The sequence below is a fragment of the Artibeus jamaicensis genome, unplaced genomic scaffold (genome assembly GCF_021234435.1).
Source record: "Artibeus jamaicensis isolate MK-2021 breed Jamaican fruit bat unplaced genomic scaffold, CSHL_Jam_final contig_64, whole genome shotgun sequence".
NCBI classification, from domain to species: domain Eukaryota; kingdom Metazoa; phylum Chordata; class Mammalia; order Chiroptera; family Phyllostomidae; genus Artibeus; species Artibeus jamaicensis.
This window is the reverse complement of record NW_026521911.1, coordinates 14,735,372-14,759,884: the sequence shown is the minus strand read 5'-3', so window position 1 is coordinate 14,759,884 and position 24,513 is coordinate 14,735,372. Positions and strand designations below refer to the sequence as shown.

The 24,513-nt window shown below is 39.0% G+C and overlaps 1 protein-coding gene across 1 annotated transcript in view; it reads left to right on the top strand.

Annotated features, from left to right (window-relative positions):
• Window positions 1-24,513, top strand: part of RAB38 (RAB38, member RAS oncogene family) — a 124,022-nt gene that overhangs the window by 16,982 nt on the left and 82,527 nt on the right. Inside the window, exons 2-3 of the mRNA XM_053670872.1 lie at window positions 491-611; window positions 1,406-1,525. The gene's annotated coding sequence lies outside the window, so the exon portion shown is untranslated. The remainder of the gene's footprint in view (window positions 1-490; window positions 612-1,405; window positions 1,526-24,513) is intronic.

Below are 24,513 nucleotides of genomic sequence, written 5' to 3'. Positions count from 1 at the left end.
AACAATCAAAAGAATTAGGTACAAGAAAGGAAGAAGGAATAAAATATAATTGTATTTATTTGTCACCTATCAAACATGACAGTGTATGGGAATTCTGAAATTGAAAAAGTACTTTAAAAACATGACTAACATCTCAAATTTCAATGTGCATATGTAATAAATAGGAATAAATTTTAGGAATTATCTCTTGTGATATAAAAATAATTTTAAAATACAATAACTCTCTTGAAGTACTTCACTTTTAAAAGTAACCTTTTTTTCTTTAGAAAAATTGCAGATTTAGAGGAAAATAGTGAGGATAATACAGAGAGTTCCATCTACCCATCCCCGCCCCAGCCAGTTTCCCTGTTACTAACATCTTACATTTGTTGATACGTTCTAATATAATGTTGATACATTACATTGCATTATTGATACATTCTAACTAACTAAAGTTCATAGTTCAGCTTCTTAAAGTTTCTCCACTTTACCTGATCCTTTTCTGTTTCAGGATGCCATCCAGATACATCACCTCACATCTACTGAACACTTCTCCTTAGGCTTCCTTTGGCCACGACCCTTTTTCTGACTTTCCCTGATGTTGAAGACCTAGACAGCTTTGATGAGAACAGGTTAGGCAACATACAGAATGTCTACCAGCTGGGATTTATTTGAATCTATTTTCATGGTTAGGCTGGGGTTATGGGTTTGGGGGAGGACGATCACCAAGGTACAGTGCCATTTTCATCACTTGAGATCAAAGGTCCATTCTGTCAGCACGATGTATCACTATTAACCTTAACCACCTGGCTGAGGTAGTGGGTGGTTGTCAGGTTTCTTCACTTTATTCTTTTTCCCACTTTTTATACTTTACTCTTTGGAGTGAAGTCACTATACCCAGTTTGCCCTTAAGGCACCAGGAGTAATGCTTCACCTTTTTAAGGGTGAAGCATCTACACAAATTACTTGCGATTTTTTTCTGCAGAGATTTGTCTATTCTGTTATTAGTTTATTTATTACCAGTGTGGTTGATGGATATTTACTTTCTAATTTGTGTTATAATCCAGTACTACTTTACTAAATTTGCTGTTCAAATCATTCCACCTTTTGTCACGGGCACGCTTTCAGTTGGCTCCCGTATGCCTGGGGGTGTGTTTTTTCACTTTCTTACCTCCTGGCACCACACAATGCTCCGGGATCATCTCCTGTATTTCCTGCTCCAGACCTAGAGTCAGCCATTACTCTAAGGAGTCCTGGACAGGGCAAGGAGATATTTGTGTATATGCTAAGCCATTTTCTATATTTAATTTTTATTTTTAAAGTAAAAATAAGTTAGTACATTAAATTTAGAAAATATGCATAAATCAACCCTACATATCATAACATTTCTATCTATAGTCATACCTCATTTTATTGTACTTCACAGGTGTTGCGTTTCTTACAAATTTGAAGGCAAGACCCTTCACCTGAAAATCATTAAGACTTACTTTATTGTGATACTCACCTTGTTGCTGTGGTCTGGAACCAAGCCTGCAATATCTCCAAGGTATGCCAGTGTCTGTCTACCCCTCTATCTGTACGTATGTGCACAGATAATTCTGGAATGACATATTCCTAACATTACTAATCATTATTTTGGGGGTGATGAGATCCTGTGTGTTATTTTACTTTCTTCTTTGTAATTTTAAAGTTGCATTGATTTATTTTGTTTTATTGATTTTAGAGAGAGGGGGAAGTAGGGACAGAGGGGGAGAGAGAGAGACGTCAGTTTGTTCCAATTACTTATGCTTTCATTGGTTGATTCTTTTATATGCCCAGACCAGAGGTCAAACCTACAACGCTGACATATGTGGATGATGCCAGCATTGAACTTTCAGTAATGTGAAGAGGTTAAAAATATTCAAGAAAGAAAAGAAAAAGAGGAGGAATACAAAGGAAGGAAGGAAGGAAGAGAGAAAATGAAGTTTAGAAAGATAGAATTCTGGGTCTGAAGTCCCAGTTCTTCACACACGTGACCTGATCAGATCCGTCTCCCCTAGCTTTGATTATTTCATTACCTGCCCTGAGAGAGTTGAGAAATTTACTATTTTTTCTTTTTTGATTTATGTGTGACAGGAAAATGTCAACATTTAGAATGACTGTTTTTTTCAATAGTGCTTTCTACCCTAGTATTACAAAAAGCATATTTAGTATGTTTTGGAACAATTCAGGTTCCAAAGTTAAAAGTTTAAATTTAACCCCTGGTATAGTGCAAGTGACTAAACTTAAAAGAGGAATGTCAGATAAAAAGTTATCTTGACAAACACACATATACACAACTAAATTTGCTTATCTATAAACAGTGAAAGCTCTGTTACAACTTAGGCTAGTCCCTTTCAGCTTCGATTTTGAGAAGCATCTTGGTTTCAGAAACATGAAGAAGTAGAAAAGAAAAGATATTGAATCAAGACACTTTGATTTTTATTATTTTTAGCAAAGCAGGTTAAACCATGTACTAGGGATGGCCATATAGATTGATCTTCTACCTGTGTAGCAAAATAATTTAATTACTAATCAATTATAGATATGGGGAATGGATAGAAAGAGCTGGCTATTAGAACCCTGGATAAAAGGGTTATGATCCATGGACATGAACTAAGCAGGGGAGGGAATTTTTGTGGGAGGGGATGAAGGGTGGAGGGAAATAAAGGGGAGAAAAAATAGAACAAATGTAATAGCATAATCAATAAAATATATCTTAAAAACAAATTCTTTAGAGTGAACTACAAGCTACTTTGCCATATATATACATATGTAATCAAATAACAAGACCTCTACAAGATATAGCTTAAGAGAACAACTTACCAATTTATTCATATATGTTTCTGTATTTTAATTATTTTAAAATTATCAATTTATTTGAACCATATTTGGAAAAATCCTCTTGATTAAAGAATGTGTAATCAAAGAACTTGAGCCAGGAATGTCTTGAAATCAAGCAAGTGAAATATCACACTTTCATTGCTAAAGATAGAGCAACTATGACTTAAAGAATAATTTTCTAAATTTATGGCAAAGTTAGGACTGCAATCCATACTTCTGTCTCTCTGCCAAAGGCCCTTTCCACTTTACCATCTTATGACAATGCATCTTATTCCTTGACCTGTAACAACTATTATAAGTATATACAGTAAATAACTCAGCCCGTTACTGAGAGCAAACAATTACATTGCTGGCCAAAATGGACTTATCTTCCTTAGGGTAATGTGTGAGAGATCCATTCTGCATTTAGGTCCCATGATCCCTGCCTGAATCCTCCCTGGCTTGTCTCTGAACCTATTCTTCCCTTCAAGCTTACTGGCCAGACATATTCCTATGTATATATACATGTGGATTCAGAAATAGAATAAATTATCTGGTTTAATTAAAATGACAAGAACAGTGTATGTATTATCAAGAAAAAATATGATTTTTGGCCAAAAGTTTCCTTCTGGGAGCTCAGAATGGATTATTATGGAATGTTCCACATTCTGAAGGCTATGTTTGTTTTCAGTACATTGTAAGTAGAATATTTTTCACCCTTCTGAGTAGAGCAGACAAAGGCTTTAATTAAACAAATGTCACATGGGAATGCTTGCCCCAGAAGCCTTTTATTGGTCCTAATTAGCAGATGCAGCTGTAGACTCTATCTATATTAGATGGTCTGTTTATTGTGTCCATTTATATCACACTCGTCAGGGAGCGTGCGGAAGACGCCCCAGAGTTACCAGCTTTAATTAAAACTTGTGCAATTACTAGAGAAAATATCCCATGCAAAAATGGGTCAGATAAAAGAGGAAAATAGAAGAAGAAGGAGAAGGAGAATAATAATAATACTGGAAATACTACCAAGGCTTCCTTGGGAAAACCAAAGAGGCTATTTGATGATCTGATCATCCCCAACTGTCGTAGAGAAGCACAGGCATCACAGGGCCAGGCCGAATGATACGAACAGGAAGGAGACCACAGAGGCAGGGGTTTCCCCCCTGTGGCCAGGCGCGGCTCCTGAGTGACTGCCAGGAACCCCCAGGCTTCATCCTAAGCAGACCAGGGAGGAGGAGGGGCATATTCATCTAGACATATTAATTGACTTTGTCATTTAAGGAATTACATAATACTAGATCTGGAAGCTTCTAGGTTATTTTGTCCATGTCAGATACAATCTTTAACAAAATTATCATTGCTTATTCATGTTTTGCTCTGCTTTTATGTATGTACTTTCTGCATCTTCCAGATAAAATACCTGAGGCTGAAAAATATTAAGCCCTTTCCAAATCTCATAGAGTCGGTCCATGACAGAACCAGGACTTAAACTTCTATCTGATCCCAAAGCCCAGACACTTTTGTCTGTACTATAGGACTTTTCCTATATTAGTTATAAAAACTTGACATTTTGGCCATTAACATGTTTAACATGGATAAGTGAGCTGTAGCCTTGAAGACCAACACACTTGAGATTAAGCCCTTGCCTGTTTTCTTAACACCTCTAAGCCTTCGTTTCTTCATTCATCAGATCAGGATAAGAAACACTTCTTGAAAACTTTATAGGATTATAGGAGGTAAACTTTGTAAAAGGCATTGGCCTTGTGGAATATGCTTGATAAGTGTTCACACCCTATTTTTACTTACACTGCACCCCGACCTAATTTGGAAGACACTGTGAGACAGAGGGACCTTCGTGCCTCTTCCGAGTGTGGCTGCACTTGCCAACACAAAGGCCCTCAGCAGGCGCCGCGTGGTCACTGCCCTCAGTGCCCTGCAGCCCCCAGGTAAACCTCCTTTACTTGCTCTTTCCCGAGGGAATGACCGATTGCTTGAGGTGTGTCTCTTCCATATAAAAATTGTAAAATATGAAAGAAACAATGACCAGACAATAATGAAAAGCTCTAACAGTTTAGAACAGAGTGTTCAAACTTTTCCAGTGAAGCCCTTAAAGGCACAGCAGAACGAACTTGTGTCTCTGTGTGGTTTGAATGCTCTAATATAAATTGAAAGGCTCCTTTACATCTGTAAAGGATACAGTTTTACCTTTAAAATAGTGCAATTTTATAAACCTTAGTATATATGTCTTGTAAATTGAAAACCATTAAATTATTAAGGCTGCTCCCCTCCCCCAGGCCTTGAAGTCATTCCATCACACCCATGCAGAAGTGCCCCTAGGTCTCCCTGCATCATCCCTAAGCACTCCTGGGGAAAGTTAGTATTCCAGCCTGAGAATTACACCTTTAAAAAGTATTCCAGCCATGGTAGAAATAAGCCAAATAATCATTTTTGCCATCTTTAAATTATTTCTCAGGTAATTGTCAGAAAAATAAGTTCCTTCTTTGGCTGTAGACCTCACATTCTGACAGTGGTCCTTAGGAGATCCAGTCAATTCTAGAGGAGGACAAGATGGAGGCAAGAGAAAAAGAACTGGGTTCTACACCAGCTATGCATTTTCCTGTAAATGTCCCTGTCTGTATGTTAGAACCGTAAACCTCAAATACCTCACTTAACTTACTGTTCAAACGTTCCGCAGCCTTATTGCATTTTCAAGTTTACCTTTAAAATGGATCTTCTGGTACACTGTTCAGACCCCTTGATTCACACCTGAGGCTCTCAGTACCGCCCCCTCCCCACTGGGTTTCCCCAGCTGGACGGAGCGTTGCCTGGTTAGGGCTCTCAGCTAAGTCCCTCTCCAGAAATTGCCCTCCAAGGGCCCTGTCCGGCCCTGGGTTAGGCCTGCCTCCCTTGCCACAGTCCGGAACATCCCTGAAGGGCCATCGCAGCTCCTGAGCTCCCAGGGAGATTGGTTCTGTTATCACTGCATTGCAAGTCAGAGTTTCTCGTGCAGTCCAGCTTCCCTTACCGCTTTTCGGGTGCCGTTCCTGCAAACAAATGTTTGTCCTCCAGCCTGTTGACTGGGGAACCCAGCCTACGACAGCTTCTCCTATTAGCAAGTTAGCGCATTCCATTCTCCCCCCACGGTGATTTCCCAAGTGTCATTAGACACCATATCTGAATTTAAATACGAAAATAAAATAGCCCTGTGAATCTGAAACAGCATTGGTATGTGCCTAGGTAACCGTAGTCAGCAACGTGTTATTTCTAATTCAATTCGCTTTAGTGTAAACATCTATTTTTGCCTCAGGCACTGAGCTGTTTGAATTTACAAATTTAGTCTTACTTGATTCTCACAACAACCATACAATACAAATGTGATTCTACATGGTTAGGAAATCAAGAAATCTAGATTTATTCCCTTGGTTGGAGTAACAGTGTTAGTACATTGTAAAGTCAGAATCTGAACCCAGGTCCCCTTTCTCCGATTGTAGTAGTTGTGAACATGTGTGCTGTGCACAGGGATTTCCAACCTCTGTCTTCTGAGCACAAAGCAGCAAGCACTGCACGGCCCTCTCCTCCCAGTGTCAAGCCTGGCCACGCTGCTGCTCTGGTTAATGAATGGGGGAGGAGCTGGTCACTTCCTGCTTCCCTTCCCTCCCCTGCCACAGGACTGGTGATGTGCCAGATGGTAGTGGCTCTGGCACTGTGTGTCCCTGAATGAAAACAACAAGGAACAGAACCCCTGGCACCACTCAAGGTGCGTGAGAAAGGAAAGTGAAAATGAATCTGAGTTGTTTTAAGCCATTTTATCCAGGGTTTTTTCATTATTACTGCATAATGTAATGGACAAGACTAATAAGTAAATTGTGACTAAAGAACAGGGTTTTTTTTTTTTAAATCTAAGGCATATTAGTAGAGAATTGCAATTTTTGCTACAACTAAAGTAGCCTTAACACTAGAATTTATTTTATAATGAAATGTAATTGAAAGAGCTTGGGATTTGCAACCATGTAGATATATGCAACCATGAATATTTGATCTAATATACTTGTTTAATGACATTAGGTTTTAATTTCTCTTTCTCAGCCCCCATTTATTCATCTGTAAAATAAAACTAGTAATACTTTTGTTATAACACTGTTGTGATGATTTGATAAAATAAGGCCTGCAAAGCTTCCTGCAAATTGCCTTACACATAGATGATACCAATTAAGTGTTTTACAGAAAGGGGTCCTCTAAACTCCTGAATCTGAAAGTTGTTGAAAATACAGATTTCTGAGGCCCATACCAGACCTATTTTATTAGGATTTAATGTACTGTAATGTACACTTTTAACAAACTTCTTTAGCTATTCTCCACTTAGATTTGAAAGTTATTGTACTAAACAAATGTTAACTATTTCTGTCATATATATATATGTATATGTATATAAAATCAGTTAGTTTGTTCATTTAGATTTACAAGCTCAGGCTTACAAGCCTTCAGTGAGATTCCTGAAGTGATCTTAGAAGTGTCACCAGAAGTGTCACCCTCCACACTGTACATCAAAGTGAGGTCAACAGAGGAGACAGGGAATGCAAGGTGCACTTCAAAGCATGAACATTGGAAAGAAAGCCTGCTGTGAATTCTCTGTCTCTAACCAGCACGTGAACAGTACAGTGTGGCTGTGGAGATCTTAGCTGATGCAAATGGGGGCAAGGTGGGGGGTGGGCCTGTGGGAGGTAAAGACTGGCTGACATCAGAGGCTTTTGAAGTAAAGGTGATGGCCAATTCAAGGCAAGAACACTTCTATGAGAAACTCAGATGAGTAAACAATGACAGCTCCTGAAATTTTCCGGCAGAACTCTAGGCCAGAGCTTTTATTGCTTTTAGCGTCTGAGGCGCCTTTCATGATGCCTGCCGGTGCTTTGTAGTGGTGATAAGCAGTTCTGCAGCTTTGCGTGGCCCTCTCCACCCCTTCAGCACCAAGTCGGGTTTCTTAGTTCTCCCCTCCCAAGTTTGTTTACATATGCCTGTGGATTCCTAGGCCAAAAAAAAAAGGAAGTTGAAAACAACCAAGTAAAAAGAAGCTGACTGTTTCCAGGGAGTCCATTAGACTTTGTTGTTCAAAAACAGGAAAGTAAGCAGCACTTCTGACTTCTAGTTCTGTGGCTTGGGGGCCAGGGAGGGAAACCCATACCTGCCGGGATCTTGGAACAAAGGACAGGGGGAGTGAAGGTCAGAACTGGGGACTATGGCCTAAGGCCACTGTGTGAAGAAGTGCTGGACTCAGTGTCGCTTTGAGGGCCTGGGGTCTCCTAAGAGTCATCCTTCTGGACAGAAGGCTGGACAGGGACACTTCACCACAGCAGAAGAGGTGGGGGGGCCACTGCACCTTTGAAGCATCACAGAGCCCCGAGGAGCAAGGGCTGCAGAGACATGCTCACAGTGACCTTGCTTCCTGCTGCTCAAGTTCCTGATGTCCAGGTCTGTCTGCACCCCACCTCCCCCCACCGAACCAGTGTTCTTGTAACATACAAGGGAAGAGAAAGGAGCTCATAGCAACAGTCCTCCAAGTAACTGATATTGGATCTCCCACAAATTTGGGTGGGTGGGGAGTCTTCGGTGAATCTTAAACAAAACTGAGACATTGAAATAAATGTGGTATCACGTACACTGGGAGTATTGAGAAGTTTGGACTTGTGTTCTGTTCTCTTCACACTTGCCTAAGACGGCAGACTCCCATGTTTGAGTGTCGGCCAGACCCTGAAACAGAACATAGCAGTTCCTAGAATAATGGTGTTTCTTTCATTCAACATCATTTTGTTAGAACATTGATCAGATACTTAGGAACTTAACTCTTGCTTATATCAATTAGCCTGTGGTAAAATTGCTTTCATGATATGTTGTTTTTCTTAAAGTCTCAGGACCTGTCCACAACTTTAAGTGAGGACTTGCTGTGCAAATACAAGGTAGCACTGTTCCATTCTGCCTTAGCATTGCTTGGGGGAGTGAGTTGCTATAGTCACCGTTATTCCAGTCCCAGAGGAGGTAAAAAATAGGAATCAGCCTCAGATTTGCCTTCACTTTCTTTCGGTGCCTTGCTGGGAGCCAAATCTGAAACCTCAGAGAAGTCTTCCATTGCTTTTACCTCTGTGACTGAACTGGATTTTCATTTAGAATTATGCCCAGTCATTATAAGCATTTGATCGATAAGCATTATAAAGCAATTGTGCCTTATTCTTTCATGACATACTGTGGAGTAGATGCTGTTTATTGCCCTGTTCTTCATCCTCACTCCTCCCTCCCCTGTACTTCCCTTTCTAGTCCATGCCTATGCAGTTCTACCAAAAGCTCCTGAGATTTCTACCTGAGGACATCCTCTAGGCTACAGACCGGAGCAGGCTGGAAGTGCCAGGAGTTGCTGCACCAGGCAGCAGCCCTAAGACAAAAAGAAAGGGAATGAGCAGATAAACCAACATCCTCCTTATCCAGGGGTTTGGGGTGTGAATAACTCTCTGCCATGTTGTATGTTGTCTCTAAGTTTCCACTGGGATTCAGCCCCAGTCACCCTCAATAATAAGTTGCTTGATATTGTAAACTTTTCTGGCTTTTTTTCTATTTCCTGTCTCCTGACTCCACTTTTTAATTGGTGATTCTTGGGATCACTTTCCAAATATCCTACCTGCACACAATTGTTTGTCTCAGTGGTTTCTGCAGGGAATATACAACCACAGATAAAGACACCTTGGAACAGGAAAGAGATGGAATGAATACTTAATGGGTGACTAGGGTGGAAATTTAAAAAGATTTCATGTAGCCATAAGGGGATGTTGGGTTGCCTTACCAAAGCAGGCTGCCAGCTCTCCTCCAAGAGGACCCTCACCAGGGGACATGTATTATCTTGCTGAATTTTCCCCAAGCTGAGGCCTTGCTGACTTTGTCAGTACAAAGAGCAGTACTTTGTCAGTACAAAGAAAATTATCCCTTTCAGCAGGGTTATATCTGTAAAGTTCACAGAACTGAGACACAGAATGAAATACCAGTTTATGAATTAACCAAAAAAAGCAATGACCATGGGGACTGAAATGTTCAACCTCCAAGTGACCACCGTGTGCTGTTGCTGGAGGCTGAGCTACATGGAATTCCCAATAAGCCACAGTCTTGACATGAGTGACATGTAATTGCAATAAGGGAAGCCAGAGGCACCCAAAGCATTAGTCTTAAACACCCCGATACCCACATCTGCAAGTAAGGGCAATAGTGCCTATGAAAATAGAAAGCTAATGCTTCTGGGTGGAAATTCCCTCCAGCCTTCCACAGTGGGGACCCCTTCATGAATCGGGCTTGGAGATTATTGACTAGCTGTGCAAATGCTAACATGCGGAATGCCTCTGAGATTCCCCAGTCCCTCCTTCTGGGCCTCCCATTCTTTCTTTAAATGTTAATAAATTCAATCAGACTCAAACAAGTTCTGCTGAATTATAAATTATTCTGATTTGTTCAGTGATTTTTCATATGTCAGTTTTAATTTTAATTTCCAAGGGGCAAACTCATTTCCCTAGTTTTTAGTTTTAGTAGGGCTAGTCAACTACAGCATGTGCTTACTAATACCATTTACACATCCAGGGTGCATTTCATGTGTTCTTACAACCGACATTTGAAGTAGATGTTATCAGTCTTATTCTACTCATATGAAAATGGATTCAGGCAGTCCAAGTATTGTCCAAGGATGGAACTGGAATTCAAGCCCAGATTTGTCTAAGGTTATAACTCCTGCTCTTTCTTCTTGTCATGCTACCCAAAGGTTATCTAGCTTCTATTTACAGCATTTGATTTTGAAGAAAAGCTTTCACCACTAAGAACAAAATTGATAACTCCTAAGTGTCTGTCTAGCTCTAAGAGCCTATGATTTTTACTGTACCTGGCTTTGTTAACCCTCAAGAAGAAGACCTTTTTCTAAATAATTCTGACAAAAATTATTTCTCTTGGTTATTCAGGGGCAAGAAATTGTGTCTGAGTTATCTTCATAATGTCCTCACTGTTTTACTTCACTGAACTTAGGACCATGTCACTCATTCCTGTTAGTTACCAAGTCTCTTTACTAACACACACTGCATCTGATATCGACATTTCACAGGGAATGAGAGTAACTTTCTAAAGACTGTAAAAGATCTCATTACCTTTATTGACCCTGCCCAGAAGCAACAACAAATAATGCTGTAATTAACTGAGTCTGGCTATAAATGGGAAACATGTGGGTGGATTTTATTACACAAGAAGAACGGCAAGCTCAGGGAGATGACGAGGAACTTATTTAGCATCCTGAAATTTGTTCTGTGCCCCTAGATCTTTCTTTTCCTCCTCCATCCTTGCTAATTTAAAAATGTTTCTTTTTCCAATTATGAAGTTAAAGAGATAATTATCAAATACTGTTTTTGAGAATTGGAAAGATAAAATTGTCCTTTTTTATTATTTAGAAATAACTACAATTAGCCTTATAATGTATCTTCTTTGTGTGTGTATGTGTGTATGATAAACTGTTTTTTGTTTGTTTCTTTCTTTTGGATATTATGAGAGTAGATGCCCTTTGGACCTTTGGGGGATTCTGTCTTTTTCAGTCTCCTTTTCCCAAAAACGGTGAGTGTAGACAGGTCAGAGGGAGACAGCCAGGAGAACAAGGACAAGTGGTCATGCAGGGGCTGTGAGGAGTGTGAACACGGGGTACCAGGAAGGACACACGCAGCACAGTAGGACTGCAGGATGAAATGCTGGGAAAGGAGCGGTTAGGAGATGAGCACGGCCGGGATCAGGGTGAGCCTTGACTGCCAAGTGAAGGGGTGTAGATTCCAACAGGAAGGCCACAGGATGGGGGTTAAGCAGGTAAAATCACGATCCGAGCTCAAGAACAGTACCTGGCACATGGTGGGGGCTCCATGTATACAGGGTCCGGCATAAATAATGCCCCTGTTTATTATGAAATCTTTTATTAAAAATCATAAGCACGTAATTGTGTAAAATAACAATACCACACTCAAGCACACCGTGTGACATATTAGATGAAATGTTCAACTTAAAACTATAAATTATTACACCCATAGTATTACCCTACCAATCACACTCAAGCAGGCCTTGCCTCTGCCGGACCCTGCATTTGTCAAATAAATGAATGGATGAATAAATGATGGTCTTGTAGAAGTTAGAGGGTAATAAAGTGAAATACAGGCAGGGAAGCCAGTGAGGAAACTAGTTTCCTAAATGACTAAGGCTTTAAACTAAGGTTCTGCAAATAAAGATAACAAAGATGAAAGAAAGAATTATGGAGAAATTAAATAAGGTTCCTGTCTCTCACCAAATGTGCCCCCTTGCCAGATGGGTAGGGTACCTTTGCTCAGTGCCTCATGCTACTCTATTATCTCACTTCTCAGATTGACTTTAAACTTTGGTTTAATTGGCTATTAGATAATTAGCAATCAAATTAACATGGTGAGAGTGCTGGTGGCTTTAGTACATGTACAGAAGATAAAATTGTACCCTCTAGGCATCTACTCTATTAAATTCTTATACATCTGAATTATCTGCCATGTCCTTGCTTGAAATAAGAACACTCTTACAAAGTTGAATTTGGACATTCTAAGCAAGCAAAAGCTTACTCTTTGTGTAATACAGATTGTAAAACTGATCTTAAACATTTCAAGTCATAAGGTATGTCATTCTCTGTGGTTGCTTCTGCAGCTGGTGAAAAATATGTGAGCAAGGCCTCAGGGTGCACACATGTACAGGAATTCGCGATGCAGGGTGCTCTGAGCTGGGCCACATACACCTCTTTGTATTTTTGTTTGGATGATTCTTTCTTTTAAATCTGTATATGTGTTTTAGACAAAAAAAAATTATATTTTGTGACTTCATGGATGATCTGGCTAAGTAACAACCAACTTTATCAATGAAAAAAATAGTAGTACAGATGATACTCTAATGGAGCAAAGGTTATGGATGTGATACATGAATGTTAGGAAACACTCTCCTCGTATCCAAGGAGTGGGTCTGACCCTTCCTATATTTCTTGGTTAATTCCAGTTAACTCTTTTGCAAAGAGACAAAGTAGTTTGTTACTTTACTTAATTTTTCTAATCTTAGGCAATTGGAATGTTTTCATCACTAGGATTCGAGTCTGTGCAACCCTCAAACGTGTCTTCCCTACTCAGTGTCCACCTACTAAGTACCTCCGGTATGTGTTTAAGGAACTTATATGCTATGTCATGAAACTATCATACTTTATTTTCAAGTTGAACCTATAAGAAAGGCATAGGTATTCCCATTTTGGAGACGAGAGAGTTGAGGAGCAAAAATGCTGAGTAAACTTTCCAAGGTCATGTAGCTACTAAATAATGAAGCTGAGATTTGAACACAAAGCTGAATCAAATGTCCAAGTTATTTCCTCAACACACCCTGCCTCCCCACCAACTGATCCTGTGGATTTGGAGATGAAAATGCTGTAACTGAAGTGAAAAACAAAATGACCCGAGGGGGAAAAAAAGCCCAAGACCAAATATACAAGAATAGAATCAATATTTAATAAGAACTTTAAATCTGAATCATACTTCATTGTTTAAGAGATATGTCACATACAGAATCTTCTTAATACAACCACATGATGTGAAAATACAGACCAGTTCTCACTGTAAATGAAAAACAGAATTTCCTTAGGAAAATTACAGAGACTTGCCCAAGGTCACAGGGCAATTTAAAGCAAAATTCTCTTTAACAATTTGAGGCAGGATTCTTTGTAAAGTAGAAGCCCAAATTTCTGGTTGCTGATGCAGTGCGTCTTTCCTATGCACTGAGCAACCTCCAGGTGGCTTGTGTTTCACAGAAGGCTGGGCTGCAGCCCCTGTGGGAGCAGCCACGCCGGACAGACGGCAGCCTGGGAGGGCAGCTCCAAGGGTAGCACTGCAAGCTGCACAAGCCCCCACAGCAGCGTAGGATTCGGCAGAATTTCAAGATCTTACTTATGGTTGCTGTGTGCCCTTTCATTGATTGATCCATTCATGTATTTTATTAATATTATTATTCCTCCTCTTCTTCATCATCATCATCAACATCAGTCTCCCTATTACTGGTGAAAAGCTAATGTGTGAAAGTGCTGTGCTAGGATACGAAGTCATAAAGTTAAATAAGACTGACTTTCTGCTCTTAAGGACCTCCCAGTCCAAAGGAACAAATAGATGTATAAACAGATAATTCTGTTATAAAATGGAGACTCTATAACAGTGGTAGAAAGAGATTACTGGGCCTCGATTCTGTAACAAGCCAGTGACAGGGAGGGAGAGTGGGATGTAGGGAAGGCTCCATAGAGAACGAGTCACCTGAAGACTAGTAAGTGCAGTTTGGAGTGAAGAAGTAGAAAGATCTCAGAAATGAGGCTTGTACTGAGGCACAGAGTTACTGAACATTCTCTGCGTTAGGAAAATGCATGTGCTTCCAAATTACTGGAAGATACAGTCTGAAAAAAGATGTGTAGAGGTTGGGGCAGAGATAGTCCAGAGTGAGAAGAGATCTCACAGCAAGAGGGAATCCAGGTGGAGGGGATTCTAGAGGCGTGAAGTTCAGTTAGGATGTGTGTGATTAAATAGGAAGTAGGAAACTTGGCCATATTTGTGTGTGTCTGGTGTGCAGGTGTGTGTGGATGGGCAGATATGTGTGGGGTGTCTGCGTGTGACATCAGGGCTCTAGATTCTGAAAGGGAGACAGAGAAAAGGAGGATCTCAGACTCCCAGGAAGTGGAGATAAACTGCTAGCTCTTTCAAGATTCTCAAGTTCTTTTCTACCAACTGCTCTGCAATCTCCTCAATGTTCTTTTAAAGAAAATTTTCAAGTAATGTAACTACATATAGAAAACGGAACAAGAGAAAAAGGCATATACACAAACATATCACCAATGATCCTGTACTTCTGTAGGATTTACTATTCTGGTTACAAGTTTTTGTATTTTTTCTGCCTTGTTTTTATATGTGTTGATAAAAATGTATAGGTAAAGGAAAACAGTCCTCCATAATCTTCTTTGAGAGCAATTAGTCACTTGGTTCTGGAAGGAAGGAAGGAAAAAAAGGGGAGGGGAGGGGAGGGGAGGGGAGGGGAGGGGAGGGGAGGGGAGGGGAGGGGAGGGGAGGGGAGGGGAGGGAGGGGAGGGGAGGGAGGGGAGGGGAGGGGAGGGGAGGGGAGGGGAGGCAAGGTACAGAGAACATTAAAAAAATCAGTGGCATTGACTGTGCCCACTCTGGCTCAGTGCACATTTTCTCAAGGTCCTGGAATTATCCCACTGGATGGATATGACTTGTGATGGGTCTCATATTCATATTAACATTTAGTCAGTAACTTCACAGTGAGTGTTCTTCGAGGAGAAGCTGAGAAGGAGGGTGTTCCCTGCAGCCGTATTGCCTCTCTGGGGCTCACCTCCCATCTGGTCATCACAAAACAGGGCGCTCTCTTCTCCAGCTTCGGTCCCAGGTAGGGGACATTGGAAGCCCAGGCTTTATTCTTACCAGCTTCATTGTTTATCAAACCTACTTATCAAAAGTAAGGACATGATGATTATTGTCTCATATGTTTGATCTTGCCTAGTGAGACAAAGCTTAGTAACACTAGGAACTAAAACACTCTCATACAGAATTTGCTGATCAAAATTAGTATATTAGGTTTGCTCTCCTATTTTAATGTATGCCGCACATTAAAAAAAACACTTGACATTTGTTCTTTTTCCGTTATCTCTGCAAAGGGAAGCATCCACAAAAAAGAACAATTTTCAGAAAGAATTGTATAGATACATGTTATGCTTTTAAAATGTTATTATACCACAAGGATTTTTATGTTTTTACTGTACTATGTATAAGTTCATATTTATGTATATCCTCTCAGATGACTAACTATAGCATCATAATTTACTGCTCTTTGACCTTTTATGGCTTCCAATTTTTCACTGTTATAAATAAACTTCTGTGTGCAAGTAGTTTAATCCATAGTTTATTTTCTTAGCTTTGAGTCCAAGGAAACAAATAATGAACCTAAGTATGTAGTAGTTAAGAGTACAAGTTTTGGAGTCAAATAGACCAAATATAAAATTCCAACACTGACATTTACCTGTGACACACTTTATTTTTGTTGTTGACATTTTCTTCTGAAACCCTGGAGTAGTATTACCTGACTCAGAGATTTGATTGTAATAAATAAGTAAAATAATCATTATATAAGGCAACTTAAACAGTGCCCGGAATAAGTAAATGCTTTAATATTACTGGGTTATGAAAGCATTTCTCAAGTGTTACTTAACAACATAGCATATCAGTAACAAAGTGTGAGAGCACCGACCTGCTTTGGGTGTTATTTTTTCTGTGCACATTATAGTCAGTTTCTCTTCTTTCTAACTCATTTACTTTTTACTTTCAATTTACAAATTAAAAAAAAAACGAAGATACCAGAAGCGTAAATAATCTTTATGCAGGGAGCACCTCTCTTTATAGTGGCTGCTATATATTATATACAAATATAATGACATGAACACTGTCAGAAGACCAGATTAGTTCAGCTATAGAGATAAGAGATGTTTTCACTTTAGCTGTTCTTTTCATGTAAATACATCTGGGAGGAATGAAGCAGCATAGAAATAGCATCTGTTTTTTGAACACTGCTACGTACAGGCCCAAGACTGTGTGATAACTGCACACGTCATTCCTAACATCACAGCCGCCCCTACCTGTTGTATTATTCCATTTCTCCAATCACCACATGTCACTGGGGTTTATTTTCCGCATGCCTTTCTGGGACAGAGGCATGGTAGAGTGAGGGCACCGTAGGAAAAACTCAAGGGACGAAGAAGCCACCAGTGATAACCTGTCACAATCAGCTTTGTCCTATGATCGTTTGAAACCAAATCCTTGTCACTGCCTGTTCTGACTGTGTCCCTCAGGGCAAAGCAGACGGCCCCGTCTTCCCCCATGGGAACGGTGGGCTGGAAACTCTCCTCTGATCGCACTTAATTTGTTAGTAGAAGAGCTGCAGACTGTCATTCCCACTTAGTCTACTCCAACTCCTTCGTAGTTGATTCAGACCCGTGATATAGGCCTCTTTGATGATGTAATAGGAAGTGTGGACACCTTCACTCGCATGGTCACTGTGGCAGGCACTGTCCTTGAGACCCACTTCTTCCGACTGAAAGTGTGTGACTCCAGAACATGAGTTAATTAATGTTAATGCCCATATCGCTTTGCTTAGCTGTGGAGGAGCCTGATAAGACATGTCTCCTGTTTCTGTTTAAGCTGTATACGTTCTCATTCATAACCCTGGGGCAAAACAATTATTGTGACCAACGCAAAGACTTAGGGCACTATAGGCTCTGGGTGCTGATTTTGTGTTAACTACTAATTCAATGTGGGACATATGCTACTCCATTCCTTGACTGGCCTTCAGATTCCTCCTCTGTGAAAATGAAGGGTCCTCTTGACAGCCTAAGGACTGAAGTGATTAATAATGGGCTGGAGACAACCATAGGTTTTATAGGGTTCCACCTAGTGGCTCTGTCTCATATTGCAGCTGCAAGTTCTACAAGATTTTCTCAGGCCTGTGCTTAGATGCCCCTCACTGAAGCTTTTGGTTTGTATGTCATGTAGTACATTCATAATCAATGCAACAGAAGAGAATGGAGAAGGATGGTGAGGAAAAGGGAAGCAGGATAAATATTGGAGCCTCACATTTAGTAAAGCCTCAAATTTAGATCAAATTTAGACTTTGATGTTATCTCTAATTGAGATGATAACAGCCATTGAGTAGGTGAATGTATGCATTTAAGCATTAACTGGTTGAATGAGAACATTTAAAATATATTTCAGCTTTTGTAAGAATGTGTCAGCATTTCTTCATTTAAAATAGAGTTGGAGTCCCAAAGATGGAGGTAGTTCAGATCATTCTATCTTTGCAGAAGTTTCAAATATAGAGAACAAAGTATATGCCAAGCAAAGTTCTGCTGTGGCAAACTCTTCAAGGGAAAGGTCCATAGAGGAGATGGGAAAAGCATGTAAAAATACGTAGTCCTATATAGCACAACGGTCATGTTTTCACTGTGCACCTGCTCTGTGATTATGTTAAACACCAGAGATAGAAAGATGCAGGAGACATGGTTCCAATTATTTTCGAGAGATTGATAATTCATTAGAAAAGGAAGATGTTTCTACAAATATTTACAGTGCTATATGTAAATAGATTAGCTACAATGGAGATTTTTAAAATAACTACAGTGGCAATTTAGCAGAGACATCTATTTTGTTGGGAGAGTTAAGGAGTCCTTCGCAGGATCAAAGGCACAGAATAGAAGAAGAGAAGGCGTCCTTCACAGAATAGAAGCTGGTACTTAAAGGATAATTCAAAGTTTTCTAATAGGACAGGGAGGAGCTCTTTACAGGTAGTGAATAGCACATACAAGTTCATGTTAAGTGGGAAATGATTCAAACAGTGTTGAGGTCGAATCTCTTAAGTGTTTAGGGACTGAGGAAAAGTACATTTATCTTTTTCCTAATTCATTTTCTTTTTTTCTTGCACAAAAACCCTGCTCCCATATGCATTTTGTTTTCTGAAAGGACTAAACTCAGCATAGCCATGGCTACGATGTGTCTATGAGGTGAGGATGATGTGGTTATAAAGAACACATGCCATAGAGGGACAGCCTTTGCTGGGAGTTCTGGCTCTCAGCTTACTAGGTTAGTAACCTGGAGCATCTCCTTAGCTCTTTGAGATTTGCTTCCTCATTTAAAAAATGGACAAAATAATAATACTTACTACAAAAGTCATTGTGAAGTTTAAATGTGAGCACAAATAACATCTAGAATGAAAATAGAGGCATGCCTATAAGATTCTAGAGAAATTAAAATAATTAAAATTAAAAATATAATTGGAAGGGAATTTAAGGGGGAAAAAGGGGAGGGATTTGGAGAAGCAGATAGGAAGGACACAGGGACGAGAACTAAGGGGGGTGGAAATGGAAGGGAGGTGGGGAGCACGGGGTCGGGGGAGGCTGGGATGGGAGAAATAGACAAAAAACTGTACTTGAAAAATAACCAAATAAAATTATTGAGGAAAAAAATATATATAATTGGAAATAATGAAAAACAACTGTCATCAAAGTATAAAATTTTGATAATATGATCAAGTTACTTTAAAAAATAATTTATTAAAAACATATAAGATATAAAAATTCAACAGGTCTAGATTTAGTAAAGATATGTGTCTGAAAATTAAAACTTCCCCACAAAGGAGACTTAGGGTGCAGATAAGTTTAGTGGTGAGAAATTACAAACATTTAAGGGAAAAATAATAGAAATTACAAACATTTAAAGGAAAAATTTAAGGGAAAAACTGTCAAAGAATAGAAAAAGGGAGAACACCTCCAATTTTAGTAGGCTGGGATAATCTTGACAACGAAATCTAATAAGGACATTATAAGACAAAAACATTACAGGTTAATATCTTACACAGATGCAGAAACCCCAAATTATATTAGATGAAAACTGAATCAAATGAGATAAAGTTGGGTTTATCTGAGATTGTTTCAATCTTTAAAAATGTATCTAGTCCACTATAGAAAAAAATAAAGGAAAAATTATATGATCAGCTTAATAGTTGGAGAAAAAAGCATCGATATTTCTCAACATCCATTCACATTATAAACTCTTAGCACACTAGAAATAGAAACTAATTTAATCTGTTAAAGAACATCTACAAACCCTCACTGTATGCCTCACGATTAATGGTAAAGTCCTTGAAGTTTGCACCATGAGATCAGGAAGGAGATTAAGATGCCCCCTACCACCCCTTCTGCGTAACATTGCGCTGGAGGTCCTGGTCAGAACGCAGGGCAGAGTATTGCAAAGGAAGACATGATTGTCTCTGTTGATGGGAAACATGGTTACAGATGTGCAAAACACAGCAGAATCTCCCAGTAAACTATAAAAATTAGTAAGTGAATTTAGTTAATTGCACATAAGTACATCAATATGTATAAAGACTATATCTCAATTTGCATTTTATATCCCAGCAAAAGGTGATTAGAAGAAAACTTTCAACTACATAGTTAATGAATAATGTACAAGGTCTTCCTCTATGCAGAATGCTGTTAAACATTATTGAGGGATTTTAAACATATTTAAATGGAATCCAGATCAAAAAGAAAGCAGTCAAAAATACCCATAAAATGTTAGCATTAATTGCATATAAGCCCCAATAAAAGAAGACGACTTGCTCATCATAAGATGGTTTTCAAATAAATTCCATGAAAACTTTGAATGACTTTAAGGCTTTGATCATGTCTGACAAGGAAGGTTTTGGTTTGTCTTATGAGTATCTGAACATCAGAGGAACTAAAGAAAATAATGTTAACAGTGATCTTCAAACTACAGATGAGGGAGGGTGAGGAAAAGGGAGAGGGCTGGGAGAATAAATTAATTCATACGTATAATGTTATGGTGGGGTTCCAAAGACAAGCAGTGGGCCACCTGACTTGGTTTTTTTAGCTATAATCAAGGATCTGTATTAAAAATAATTTCTGTCTTGTGATTTAACATTAATGTAGACTCAAATTGAGCTTTTGTATACTAAAAGTCATCTATGGGCTGTGTTCTTCCTAACTGGATTTATTGGTGAAACTCAGGCCATGTGGTAAGAAACATCAGGACAATACTATTTAAAGCCTAGATAAGTTTACTGTGCCTACTGTTAGGCTTGTGAGTTTATTGAGCTTCCAGTGTCAAGTGCCATAGAAGAGGTTTTACACATACAATGTGTTACATATTATTGCACATTTCTTAAAAATAAAAGAATGAAAGTCAAAGAGGATGTGCAACTTGTTCAAGGTACCCCGATAGTTTAGGAATAAAGAGTCAGGTTTGAGCTTAGACCTACCTGACTCAGACATAAGCTGTTTGCTCTGGCCAAGTGGCTCAGCTGGTTGGTCTAAGAAAAGGGGGGTGTGGGTGGAATTGATTAATGTTCTTTCTCAGATTGATATTTTTCACTCTCTCTTTCTTTCCTCTCTCCCCACCCTCTTTCATCTCTTGAAAGAAAGAAAGAGAGTAAGAGAGAAGGAAAGAAAGAAAGAAAGAAAGAAAGAAAGGAAGAAAGAAAAAGAAGAAAGAAAATAAAACATGAAATGTTTTCATTTATGCTGTGATGCCTATAAACTTGAGGCATGTGGTAAGTTGTTTAGCTCCCCCTTGGCAGCCCATATTATGTAAAAGTATAGGATTGATAATGCAAAACATGGTAAAAATAGATATATCTAAGATTATATCTAAGATTCACTCTAGAGAAGTGATGGTTATGATGGTAAGCTGACACTCAAATTGATAACCAAAGTCTGTATCATGAGCTACTTTCCCTCTGCCGTATTGCCTTGGTGACAAAGCCTTAAAAAAATCTGTGACACTCTTCAAAGGGAAGGAAGTTTAACTCCAAAACTCAGAGGACTGGTTTATCCTTGCAGTGTATTAGTCATCTAATAAAACCTTAATTTATTTAATAGGTGGTAATCTTGAAAGCACCCTGAATAAACTACTAGTAACTGAGTCAGTTCTTTTATCCTGACTCAGTTAGATCCATGTGGCCAATGGATCTTTTCCTGACTTCTGAGTAGGTGCCAGATTGTGCAGTTCAAAGATAATTTTCTTTTCGCACTTGTGCGAACATTAGAATTACACCTAAATAGGTATATTTCAAACAGTAAGACAATTATATAAATTTACAACTTGTTGTCTTAAAATTTTTACATAAGCTAGAATGTTCAGTATGGCTTAATAAAAAATCAAAAGGAAGGATGAAGATGTAACTTACAGGTATTTAACATTTATTAATGCAGCACATCAAAATTATACATTAGCTTTGTTTAAACAAGAACAATAAGATCTCCAAATTTAGTTCTTTGTAATGACTGGGTTTTTCAGGCAATGTTCCTTCTTTGTTACCTCTCAGTTCTAACTGCCCTGACCCTATATATTTTTACTGCTTAGTTCTGCATCCTTGGGGCTAACTAGTGAAAGTCCTTTTCCATGACCTGAACGTAAAGACTTGTTTTTGTGGTGATTTGTATGCAAATTTTCTGTAAATATCTTTCTCACGGAAATATACAGACCTTAGAGATAGTGACTGTTTTTAATTTTATTTCTGTAATCCCCAGGGAGTCTAACACAGTGCCTTTTATCTAGTAAGTGCTCAACAAATATGTGGTTGTTGATTAAATAACAGAAAAACTACTTTGGAAAAATACAATAGAAATTAGAAATTGAAAAGACAAGGTCGTCTTAAATTCTTCATGGGAAAGGATTATTTTTCTTTTTGCTGTTCTGGAAGAAAAGGGTCCAATAGAAATGGAAGAAGCCATACGATGTTTACATGATAAAATGTAAAAATAAGTAACACTTCTAATTTACCAATTATTTTTGAGAAAAGGGAAAGGCAACTTTTTATGTCAAAATATGATTAAAATATTATCTACGTGTAAATTCACATTATGGATTGTCTGTGACAAGTACTTCATTTGTAGCAATCTTTTTATTCATGACACCGGATATTCCAGGTGAGGGATATTTCCATTAGCCCATTTATCTTTAGGAAGTGCAAACTCTCCTTTATTGAAGCTTAACCAAAGGTAGTTACTATTTCTCTGACCATTCTTTTCTGGATCCATTTCATCTGCCACAACCTAACAGCCACTTTGCACCCCTCTTCACCTTACTCCACTTTCTCACAAATCTCTTCCACTGTTAAGAACTCAATTAGCACATTGTATAGGTGGCCATTGTTTCAACATTCACCTTTACCCCAAGCTCCAGTAACATGTCTGTAAATGTCATCAGGCAAAGCCACTTGAATGCCCCATGTCACCCCCTAATAAGAATCAGATTAAACTCACTTTATTTTATTATTACTTTAAAATCATTTTTAATCTTCACCTGAGGATATATTTATTGATTTTAGAGAGAGAGGAAGTGGGGGAGGGTGGAGAGAGAGAGTGAGGAACAGCGATTCGAGAGAGAAATACTGATGTGAGAGAGAGACATTGATGTGGGAGAATGACGTTGGTCGGTTGCCTCCTGGAGGCGCTCTGACCAGCGATGGAGCCCAGAAGGTTTTGTTGTGCAGGATGACGCTCCAGCCAACTGAGCCACTCAGCCACGGCTGATTACACTGACTTTAAATACCAGGTATCTGCACAGTACTCTCTAGGCATGCTCTGTCATCCAACTACAAAACAATATGTCTAAACTTCCAGCACATGACCTTCTCCCCATCTCACACATTGCGCCCATAAGGGCCACTATGGATGGAGCCTCCTACTGTGCTCTATGTCCCTAACAAGTTACCGTTTGTACCAGAGGTCTCCTTAAAAAAAATAAAATAAATAAATAAATAATGAAGGTAGGTGGTATTATCTTTAATACAAAAATTCAGACTTGGAAAATTTCATGCGACTAAGACTTTATACAATAGAGGAAAGATTTAGGCCAAGATTATTATGATTTCAAAGTTAAAGCTTTTTCCACTACTCCTCACACTGCCTACAAACTCTACTCTTTTATTATTAAAATATAATATGAGGGGGAGCCCCCCAAAATCAGAATTTATTTATAGAAGTTGTATATTTATTCTTACATGCTTAAACTTCATCCACCTTCAAAGTACTCTCCATTTGATGTACTACACCTATTGAGACATTTTTTCCCCTGCTCAAAACAGTTTTTGAACTGTCGATTTTGATACCTTTTAGAGCTTCTGCCGTTTTTTGGTGTCACCTCTTCCACAGTGGCAGAACATTTCCCTCCGAGGACTTTTTCATCTGAGGAAACAAAAAATAGTTGCTTGGGGTGAGATCAGGTGAATAGGGACGGTGGGGCACGGGGTCATGCTCTTTTTGGTCAAAAACTGCTGAACACTTAGCATGATGTGGGCAGGCGCACTTGTAAATCACCCGTCACGAAATGGGCAAAAATGCATTGAAAGAGTCTTCAAAAAAATTTCACTGAAGCCGAACACAACCTCTTACTACAACACTAGCTGCTACCCTCACTTAGCTGGGGAAGGCCCGCCCTCCAGAAGATAATTCCAGTGTTTTGGGGTCTCCCTGTGTATAATGGTTAAGAGCATTTACTGGAGTAAGACTACTTAAGCCTGAATTCTAGATGTTATACTTACTATGCTTGTGAACTGAGATTAAGTTACCTTATTTCCCTCTCCCTCAGGTTTCTTATTTATAAAATGAAATGTAAAAATACATACATCAGTAGATTATAAAAATTAAATGAATATAAAGCACTTAGAACAGAAATTGGCACATGGTAATATCTCAATATACTATTCTTGGGAATCAAAAATAGTCAAGTTATGCTGTCTTTTTTAAAAGATTTTATTTATTTTTATTTTTTAAAGATTTTATTTATTTATTTTTTGAGAGAGGGGAAGGGAGGGAGAAAGAGAGAGAGAAACATGAACGTGTGGTTGCCTCTTTTGTGGACTCCACTGGGGACCTGGCCCGCAACCCAGGCATGTGCCCTGACTGGGAATCGAACTGGCAACCCTTTGGTACACAGCCTGCGCTCAAGCCACTGAGCTACACCAGCCAGGGCTATTTATTTATTTTTAGACAGAGGGGATGGAGATAGAAAGAGAGGGAGAGAAACA